At 30.7% G+C, this 7,151-nt stretch overlaps 1 non-coding gene across 1 annotated transcript; it reads right to left on the bottom strand.

Moving 5' to 3' along the window:
* Positions 1–4,870: 4,870 nt before the first annotated feature.
* Positions 4,871–4,977, bottom strand: LOC128294564 (small nucleolar RNA R71). Its single transcript, XR_008284874.1, has one exon. It is a non-coding gene; the product is annotated as a small nucleolar RNA R71 (small nucleolar RNA).
* Positions 4,978–7,151: the final 2,174 nt, after the last annotated feature.

Here is a 7,151-nt window from a genome sequence, read left to right as displayed (position 1 = left end):
GTTCTCCATTTTCTTCCCCTATTCCTTTGTCGATTTCACCTCTTGAAAAAGAGTCATTCATCCACTATTTGGAGTAGCATTCAAGTGTTCATGGAAGCCTCGCTTCAACAAGAACAAGCAGAGAAGGATGAGCGGAGCAAATTAGTCAAGCCTCGAAGATACACTGGATTTGATTCTTGTTCCCTATCCTTTTAATTTTGTTTTTGTTATGATGAACATGTCTATGAATATTTCTGATATTGATATGTTTAATAAATTTGATTTGTGTTAGGTTGATTGCATTTTGTTTACTTAATTTATGAAATTTATAAGTCTAGGTAAGATGTTTGATTAAGTAAAACCATGACTAAGTTATTCTTGCATTACAATTTTAAGGTAACTAATGAATTAATTATTTAAACGGATTGAAATTGTAATTAATTGACATGATACTTAAGCAGTGCATGTTTAATCATCTAAGGTAGTTGAGGGTTAAATTAGCAACGGTATCCAACGATACATTAGTCTTGCATAACTTGCAAGATTATAGTGATTAAACTGTTTCAAAGTAGAAATACATTGTTACATCACAAAATCTTTTATGTGCTTATGGGATTGAATTAATTGTTTGAATTGGCATAGAGATATGTACACGAGATTATTTTAATTTCATAAGTATGTATATGCACTAACACATTTGCTTATTAAAATTTCTTTAATCGGCTGAATTGACATAGAGATATAGTCAAGAGATAAATCGATTTTGGTAGGTAAGTATGTTCATAAGTTAGCAAATTACCGAGTTGCCGTGAATTTATTCGTAATAACATGAACATGAGTTTAATAATTCTAAGTTAAGAAATGTAATTAATCTAACATTATCTTGATTAAAATCATCTTTTGAAATCGTGCATTGAAACTTTTATTTTATTTTTATTTATTTTACTTTGTTAAAATCCTACTTTTTAATCATTTTTCAAATCAAAATATTTTTCTTCACCAAAGTGTTTTTAAAATTACATTCATAAATAATTCTTTTCACAGTCCTTGTGGGTAGGATAACTTGACATTTACTTGTCACTTTATTACTTGTTACGATTTTCTACAGTTGCACATTTTCGTCGTTCCAAGTTTTTGGTGCCGTTGCCGGGGATTGTTTTAAAAGGCATTATTTGTGAAATTGTTAATTTTTCATTTTAGTCTATTTTTTTCTGTTAAATTTTAATCCCATTTTTTTTTGTTTCTGGTGTTTATAAGTATTGATCACATTATTGACTTTGTAACGCCCCTAACCTGAATCCGTCACAGGAATAGAGTTACGGAGTATTACAGGAGTTACCGATTTATTTACCAGATATTTTATTTCATCTAACGTTCATATTTGGAACCAACTAAAATCAAACATATTGTCCCTTAAACGTACTTATTTTTCTCGACATGTTTTACTTGAATTTATTACTCGTCTGAATATACTTAATTTCCTTGTATTAACGTATCAAAGATAATCACATATTTACATGTCATGATAAATATCATTCTCTTGCCATTTCTTCATAATCATAAATCAGTTAATTCATTATATTGATATTTCATGCATTTAAAAATACAATTCAAGTTACACTAACTTACCTCGTTGCTTGTTCATGTTTATAATTTCATTAATCCAATATCTTTTCTTTTCAACGTTCAAGTCTTGTATTCGAGTCATCCAGATCTTTACAAATAAATTTGATTGTCGTTTTTATTTATTTCATGTTCTAATACATTCAATTAATGCTCTAAACAAAATTACCATTTTACCCCTAAACTTTTAATTAATGATGATTTCATCTTTAGGCTCAAAAAAATAAAATTCTTGCAATTTAATCCTTATTTCCAGCCGTTATTCTCATACAAATTGATAACAACCCAAGAATTCTATAAAATATCAGAATTTTCCATAATTTCAACACTTTTCAATTTAATCCTTAAAACATGTTTTTCCGATCTTGAACTAAATTAATAATTTCATTTAATTTTGCAATTTAAAATAATAAAATAATCCATTTCATACAAATTGGTCATTTTTAACATTTTACAAAATTACCCATAAAGTTTTACTTTTATTAAATTTAGTCCTTGAGCCTAAAACATGCAAATTAGCCATACTAGCTGAATATTCATACATATTTTCCTCCTCCTCCTCCTCCTCTCCATTCCACATCCTTTATTTATATAACATGCTATAAGTAACATTATCAATAATTTCAGTATTTACTTATATGTATATTCAAAATTGTCCATTTGCGTCATAGTCACTAAATTATTTATATCTTGAGCTGCAGAACTCAAAATTAAAATATGATAATTTTATATGAAACTAGACTTACGTATCTTCTTACCATAAAATTTTCAGAATTTTTGGTTTAGCCAATGAGTACAGTTTATTCTTTAAATTCACCCTTATTCTGTTGTTTGACAGTTCCGACCCTTCTTTACTAAAAATTAATTATCTCATTGTACAGGATTCAGATGATGTTCTGATTTGCTTCTATTGAAAATAAGCTCATTAAAGATTTTAAAAATATAACTTTAAGAACCTAAATATTTTTATCCAATATTTTATGATTTTCCAAATTCGTAACAGGGGAACCCAAAATCATTCTAACCTTATCTCACTAAATTTATTATATCTCACAATTCACTATTACATTGCTTACACCGTTTCTTCTATAAGAAACTAGACTCAATAATATTTAATTTCATATTTTTTTCATCCTCTAATTCTATTTCCAAAATTTATGCTAATTTTTCAAAATTAGCCTACTACTACTGTCCAAAACTGTTTTAGTGCAAGATGTTAATTACCATGTTTATAACACCCTTATTTTCTTTCTCTACACTATTTCTCATCACTTTCTCTTATTTTCTCTTCACTAACATATCAATAACATAGAATCATATATAAGAAAATTCTACTTTAGCTTCATTTCCATGCTTTTTCAATAATATCAAACTTAAAAATACATGGAAATCTTGATGTTCTTGCCTTGTCTTATTGTTTCCAATCTTTAACTTGATTTTCTCTCTCCTCCAGCTTCTATTTCTTGAATCTAACTTGATATTCTAGCTTCCCATAGTCTCCTAGTGATCTTTCTCTCTTGATGGCTATGGAAATTCTTTTGATTTCTAGGTGAAAATGGTGGATTTTTAGTGAAAAGACCAAATTGTAAAGAAAGTAAAAATTTCTTTCTTTCTCTCTTCTTCTCACGTTAGTTTGCATGGGAAAGATGATGGATAATGTGTGTTTTTTTTTCCACACACACACATATAAATATATAGACTAAATAAAATAATAAAATATCTTATTAAAATATTAAATAAATAATAATTATCTAATTAAATAATTATAAAATATCACCAACATCATCATTACTTTCTAGATTTCTCTCTCTTTCAATTGACCATTTTGCCCTTTGTGATCTTTTAAAATTCCATTCTTGAGTCATCAATTAATTTAGTAAAATTGCAATTTAGTCCCTCATAATTCTTCACCTATTCAATTTGGTCCTAATTCATCAATTTTCCTTGGTTTCTATATCATTCCACCCTTAAAATATTTGCACTATTAGTCCTTCAACTTTTCATATTTACACTTTAATCCCTCAAATTTTGAGTATTTACTCTTGGGTAGGGGTGTGCAAAATTCGGGTAAAACTGAAAAAATTCAGTTAACCGAACGAATTCGATTAATCGATTCGGTTAACCGAATTAATTCGATCGAGAATTGATTAATAATTTTTCAGTTTAACAGAAAAAATTAATAAATAAAATTATAATATATAAATAGCCCACTATTCACTCAAACCCAATCCAACATAAACCCAAATATCCAATCTAATATATATTAACCCAAGTACCCAACCCAACCCAATCATAAAAATTACAAATAATTTAATAAATCAAAATGAAAATTTAAAACTAAAAATAAAAACAAAAATCATATAATTTTATACAAATAATTCGTTAATTGGTTAACTCGGTTAATTCGGTTAATTTAGATAATTCAGGTAATTTGGGTAATTTAGTTAATTTGATTAATTCGGTTAATTCAGTTAATTTTATACTTATTTTAACAAAAAATTAAAAAAACATATAATTTTCGGTTTGGTTAATTTTTTTGAAAAAATTTCAGTTCGGTTAACGGTTAAAAATTTTCAAAGGTCGGTTAATTCGGTTAATGTTATTTCGAGTCGGTTAACCGATTGAACACCCCTATTCTTGGGCCACAAAACTTTTCTCACTTTTACAATTTAGTCATTTCTTGAATCAATATGTCATAATATACTTCCCAGTGACATAACTCGATTTTCCTCTTCTTATCACTTTATTTTCTTATTTTACTATATTAAGGATAATATCTTACTGTAGAAATTTTCAGGGTGTTACAGACTTACTCCCCGTAGACCCTGAAATTGAAAGGACTTTCTGACAAAGGAGAAGACAAGTGAACCAAAGAAGGATCGAAGATATGAATTTCAAAGATCCAAACCAAAATCCATGAGGAACATTCACTTATAATACTCACAATCCGATCATTGACGCTAATGACAAAAACTATGCCATTCGGCAATATGCCATTCCTCTATTCAACAAGCTGCAAAATATGGGTCAATTTAGTGGGATTCCTACTGAATATCCACATATTCATCTTCGGCTATTCATGGAAATAAGTGACTCATTTAAACTAGTCTGGGTAATCGAGGACGCCTTGAGACTGAGATTATTTCCATACTCCTTAAGAGATAGAGCATGAGCATGCTTGAACTCCCTACCGTCTGGTTCTACAACTACTTGGCAAGAGTTGGTTGAATTTTTCTTAATGAAATATTTCCTTTCATCTTTAACCGCCAAGATCCGGAATGAAATCACTTCATTTCAACAACTTGATGAAGAATCTTTATATGAGGCATGTGAGCGGTTCAAGGAATTATTACAAAAGTGCCCTTATCACAGCACTCCTTGCTGCATTCAAATGGAGACTTTCTATATTGGTCTCAATATTCATACTAGAATATGGTGGATGCTTTAGCAAATGGAGCCCTAATGGAGCCCTTCTTTTTAAGTCTTATAACGATGCTTACAATATTATTGAAAGAATTGCCAGCAATAACTATCAGTGGCCAACCAACCGAGCAACCTTAGAACGACGAGCAGCAGGTGTACATGAAGTAGACACACTTGCTTCTTTGGAAGCCCAAGTATCCTTTATGTCTTCCATGCTTAAGAACATAACTATTAATGGTTTCAATGGTAATCTGAAAGGTCAGCAACTGAGCCAGTTCAAGGACATTTCCTGTGAATACTGTAGAGATGGCCATTTCTTTGAAAATTGCCCATCGAATCAAGAGTTGGAATATTACATGGGAAATCAAAATTGAAACGTTCCACAGTCAAATTATTACAACTCTTCATGGAAAAATCATCCAATTTCTCCATGGAGTAATCAATGGGTGGACCATAGCAACTCTTCTATGTCATTTCGACCAAATTATCTGTCAGAATATTCTCAACAAGTGCAACAATCCACACCAACTAAATCTTCAAGTAATCTTGAGAATTTGCTAAAGGTGTACATAGCAAAAAATGATGAACTAATCCAAAGCTTTAGGAAACCAAGTGGGACAGCTAGCCAATGAGTTCAAAAGTAGACCCCAAGGTATTTGGCCGAGTGATACAGAAAATCTGAGAAGCATAGGCAAAGAGCATTGCAAAACTCTCACTTTACAAATTGGGAAGACATGAGAACCCAAAGCAATCGAGGTTGAAGATAAGCCTATTGTAGCTCAAGGCAAACAGGAAGTTCAACTGAGTGTTGAAACTCTTGTTCCAAAAAAGTTAGATACAGTAATCCTTGATGAGGTAAACTCTAAACCAGTTAGTTCTGATTACCTAACACCCTTGTCGGATACTGAAAAATTTCCATAGAAGAGTTGTTCAGTTAAAGCTAAGATTCCACCACTTTCATATACTCAACGATTTCAAAAGCAACAAAATGATAATCAATTGAAAGAAATATTTGATGACGAGGTGACTTTTAATGAATTCGATGCTACTAAATCCCCAAATATAGTTGAAGACTGCTTTTTTATTTCCAAGATGCCTTGGCTTCTACATAATTAGAGCTTAATTCTTTAGATGATCCGTTAGAACATTTTCTACTGGAGTATTCACCAAGTGATGATGAAGACAAGGAATTTTTAGCTTGGTTAAAAGCTAATTTGAAAGAATTCACTCAAGAAGTTTCTCAAATCATTAGAGTTATCATCTCAAGAGTATATGCAACCAAAGTTGTTGATTGAAGAGCCAGCTAAATTGGAATTGAAGATTTTTTCTCCTTATTTGAAATATGACAATTTGGGTCTGTCTTCGACTTTACCTGCCATTATTTTAGTTGAGTTCACCAATGATCAAGAAGAAGAGGCACTTGTGATTCTGGAAAGGCACAAGAAGGGTACTGCATGAATTATTTTACATATTCAAGTCACGAGTTCAAAGATTTGTAGGAATTACAGGAAGTTAAACAAGGCCACCAGGAAAGATCATTAGGGTTTTCTTTCCCTAATAAGACGTTTGACAGATTTTATGGAAAGAATATGATTACTTCCTAGATAGTTATGGTTGGTATGATAAATGGCCATTTGACACCACCATGGTCAATGATGATCTTGAATAAAATGGAGGGAGTTCTCTTCACTTTCTCTATCATTATTTTATATTTTTAGTTTTTTTTCTAATTTGAATAAAATGGCAAACTTAGATAAAATTTTCTTTGGTTCGTTACATTAATTAAAACTCTATCTAGGAGATTATAACTTAAGCAGGACCATCTATGACCCCTCCTGTCTTTCCTGGGAGTTTAATTTAATATAATTTTTTGAAAAAATTTTTCCTAAGTAGGCTGAAGAATTTAGGTATTTGTTTTGTTAAATAATGGGCCAACCTTTAACCCAAGCACTAATTTCTTTGAGTTTTTTTTAGTTTACTTTCAATACAGGAGCTTAGGATCCAAAAGAAGCTGCCATTGGGCTTAAGATACTATTAAGAAGGGAAATATTCAATCCTTTTTTCCGCACAGCCCTGTAGCCCTTACCTTGCTCCACCGCCGCTCCCAAGTAGCCCAATTGTGCATC

The sequence above is a fragment of the Gossypium arboreum genome, chromosome 6 (assembly GCF_025698485.1).
Source record: "Gossypium arboreum isolate Shixiya-1 chromosome 6, ASM2569848v2, whole genome shotgun sequence".
Lineage (NCBI taxonomy): Eukaryota > Viridiplantae > Streptophyta > Magnoliopsida > Malvales > Malvaceae > Gossypium > Gossypium arboreum.
The sequence above is the reverse complement of the archived record's forward strand: the minus strand, read 5'-3'. Positions and strand labels throughout refer to the sequence as shown.